Consider the following 4,335-nt stretch of genomic DNA (forward strand, 5'->3'; position numbering starts at 1 on the left):
ATTTTGAAAAGACTATTGCAACCCATTTTTAATTGGTTCTAATGAGATGGCATGGTTTTCTATAGGTTTCTCATCCTTTATTGAAGATATACTATGCAAATTTCCCTTCAAAAACTGAAATGATTCAAAACAGAATGGTACAGAATCATCTTGCATCATTTGATCATATGTTCTAACTTCTAGGTCTTGATTTGCAACTTGACAATCAATGGCATTCGGAGGCTGAAACTCTGGATATGAAAATTCTTGAACAAGGTTTCCATTGCCCTCTATGGTCAAGATCAAAACTTATCGACGGTTGATTTCTGATAGCATGAAAGTTGTCTCTGATGAACTGAAACGAAGCAAAACAAAAAGGAAAAGATCCTTCACTTACTTCAAAATTTGTTGCACTTTCCTCCTCACTTCCATAGCTGATATGCAACAGCTGATCACTATATTCAAACTGCTGAAAGTGAACTTCCTCGTCCCACAAACTATCTGTTAATTTGTCTGCAACATTAGCTTCTATTTGGAGAACATAATCATCATCATACTGATCAAACTGAGGTAAATCATCAGTATAAAACACATCATCAGGCATACATGTCATATCAACGGATCTCTCTTGTCCAAGATGATCTATAAAACAATCATTATCATATCTATGACAACTACGATAAGAAAGAAAATGTTTTGGATCAGCAACTTGCTACTCTTTAATCAATGAGCCACGATCTTGAACATCATACTCATTCCTTGTGGTGATATTTTGCATCATCTCTTCCACTGCATTTACCAAAATGTCGAGCTTTACCTCTAAAGATGTCGATTCCTCTGGATCTAGATTCTTCATCTCTTCTTCCTTCAGCTTTTCCCTTTTGATCAACAAATTAGCCTATACATCTACTCCATTGTTCTACATCTTTTCAAGTGTTGCAAGGTTCCTTTCTCTCAGCTGAAACTCCATTTTTGGATCAAAGGCTTCTGGATAGTGCAATAGAGTGGATCCAGGAGGAGGCCTTATATTAACCGACATCGAAAAATAGACTTGGTTAAACCTGGCAGAAAATTGTTGCACCGTCTCCCCTAGCAATCTTTTCAGCTGGTTATACTCTTCTATAATCAAGAAAGGGTTTTGTCTTACCACCCACCCGTCGAGGAAAACTTTGACGAACTACTCGAAATCTGAGATGCTCACATTAGGAAGGGTTTTGAAACAACTCTTGACTTTGCCTTGCAAAGAAAGCAAAAAGCCTAATACTGACATTCTCTTCATCAACTTCTACAAGTGTGATGCAGGAAAGTGTTCCCTCTACGGATAGGCACGATTGATTTCGTGATAATCAACACATACCCTAATAGTTCCCTCTTTCTTGGTTACAGGGACAATATTAGAAACCCAATCTGTAAGCAGGATAGTGTAAATAAAACCAAATTTAAGAAGCTTTTCAACTTTCGCTTTGATAGCTATGGCCTTTCGGGGGTGCACGGGGCGTAAATGCTGTCAAACAGGTTTAGCACCCGGGTACGTAGGTATTTCATGCACCACGATGCTAGGATCGATGTCGAGCATCTCTTCATACGACCAAGAAAAAACATCACGAAATTCTTGAAAAAGGCCAGTATAAAGTTGAATTTCCTCGGGAGTGTAAGTGACTCCGACGTGAATATGCTTGATAACCCCTGGATTAATAAAGATGTCGATAGGTTGAGTTTGCATGATGTTCCCCATGTTGCCTTCAAAGAAAACTTGATGAATTTGTATAGGCGTCTGAAGGGGTTGAGAAGGGACACTGGAAGCAAACTGCTCAAGACAAGTAAGTGTAGCCCCATGGGTGGGGAGAAACGAGGAACGATGATGATGATTAGACCAGGGGGGTTCCTCAGAAGACATAGTCTCAATAATTGCTTCATCCGAAGGAAAAACTTCCTTTAATGGATCCGAAGAAGTGCCATCTCTGAGCCAAGGGGATTGAACGTACGAGTCAAGAGCCCTACTCGAAGGAGTAGGTTCAGAAACTGAAGCCAATGCAAAAACAATTTCGATGTAGTTGAGCTCAACAGGACTCAATGGCATAACATCACCCCAAGATTCTATTTGATCAGCGGGGGAAGAACCCACGGATCGGAACGAACAGAAATCATATTGACGGGAGCGATGTTTGGAGGTGGGAGTGAAAAAACGCCCATAAGGGCAGGATCTTTAAAGAGTCCAACACCCACACTCTCATACGGAATGGAGGTATGCTCCACGAAAGGCACGTTGCCATCAGAAGAAGAGGAGGCGAAGAAGGACAACTGGTCTACGGTGAAAATCTTCCCTTGATGGGGAAAATGAAGGACACGAAATAGAGATGAGGCCACGGCTCGCATGGCATAGGTCCAGCTTCGTCCTAAAAGGAGGTTGTAAGTCAAATTGGCATCGACAACTTCAACCTCCACTTTGACCGTCTTCCCTTCTAGAGTAATAGGCAGACGTGGGAGGATACCGTAAGGGCAAGAATCTCTCCCATCGAAGGCTTCCAAGGTATTGGGAGACTGGCCCAAGGTTGGAGAACCAATAGCCTTCCAGCAAGCAACAAACATAATGCAAGTAGAAGTGCCTTCATCAATAACAGTACGGTGAATAGTCTTAGAGTTGATGATGACATGAATAAGAAAGGCTATTTGGTGAGGCAGTCTTGGTACATGACTTTCCAGATCAAAAGTGATCAATTCCGAGTCAGCCGGGTCAATGCCATCGATGGCCGATAGCAATGACTTCCTCTACGAGGGACAGCTCTGGAGGACCTCTAATGTGGACATAGCTGAAGGAGCTTGGGCTAAGTCCTCAACGATGCTATAATGCTTTGGTGGATATCATCAGTTCTAGAACTCCCATTTCGAGTTCCATATGGTCTCATGATGTCACTCCAACTTCGGAGCCTTTTACTAATTCAGATTTAAACAAGAACGCAATAAAATACAGAGATAACCATAAAGACAAATATGCAGCGGAAATAATACTTCATTTCAATACTGTAAAATACTGAAATATGCTTACAAATAGAAATGGAAATAACCCAGCTAGGGTGATGGTAGCTTATCTCTGAGAAGAGATGTGTCGGCTACATGCCTCTGAACTGTTCTCCAAAAAACTATGTTACAATGAGGCTCGAGGGCCTATTTATTGTTGAGAAACAACGGAAAACCCTTCACATTCCAAAACCTAACCCTAGAAGATGAAACGCCAAATTGTGGGCCCCGTTTTTGGGTAAGTTGGTACATCAACTTCCCGGGGTCGCAAATTGGTCGTACTATCTCCGTTTGACGCGCATGATAGCCCGTTGGAAAGATCTCTCCGAGGACTATGACGAAAAAGACAATTTTTAGACAGAAAAATCGTTTGGATTTCCCAAAAAACGTCGTTTAGGGCCTCAAAACGGCTCAGGAAGTTTAGGACCCAAAAAACTGCTAAAAATAGTAAATTGTGCTATAATTAAGGAAACAGAAAAACTGAAAGAGACAGTTGTGGGGGTCCAAATGGGATAGATGGGTGGCCACCAACATCCACCTGGATCATTTACGCCCCAGATTCACAATGTGTCAGTCACATCTGTTCTGACTATTCCAACCGTTTGTGTGGCTTATTCAACCCCTGTTGTCAGTGTCGTCACTGCTTCTTCAGTGGTGACTACTATTGTCGGACCTTCAGCTGGTCCTGCAAATAGTGGTCCAATGGCGGGAGTTGTTAATCCTACACTAAGTGCCCCACCTTCTTCTGGTTCCATTCCAGCAGGGGGGGCATATGATCAATATCTTCAAGCTCTTCAGAATCTGGATCCACAAAATCCGTTTCATTATTATGATTCTCGAGGAGCTCATATTTATCACCCCGGACCTATGCCATCTCAACCTGCGGTTGAGGTCTCGGTTCCATTATCTGTTGCCTGGGGTACCACCACTTATCATGGTGGCCAAGCGCAACCTTCGAATTTTCAAGGACCACCCTATCAAGGTCAGTTGTCTTATGGGTAGCCATCTCATGGACAGTCGTACTATGAGTAGCCTTATCTAGGGCAACCTGGTGGCCCACAAGGACAACTCTTCCAGAGACAACCTTCGACCTTTGGTGGTTCATCTTTTACCTATTTCAGGCAAACTTCTGGTAATCTGGGACAACCTTATATACAACAAGGTCAACCCAGTCTCCAGCAAGGCTACACTTCTGGGCAAGTCGGTCAGCTTTACAAGGCCAACCCATAGGAAACAACAATGATCTATTTACTCATAAAGTCAAGAAGTCATGAGTTATCAAGTAAATTACATAGAAGACATAGGAAAGCATCATTGATTGTATTAATAATGAATCAA

Source organism: Pinus tabuliformis, chromosome 1_2, assembly GCF_031772625.1.
Source record: "Pinus tabuliformis cultivar Carrire ecotype Pingquan chromosome 1_2, CPIR1, whole genome shotgun sequence".
In the NCBI taxonomy this organism is placed as follows: Eukaryota; Viridiplantae; Streptophyta; class Pinopsida; order Pinales; family Pinaceae; genus Pinus; species Pinus tabuliformis.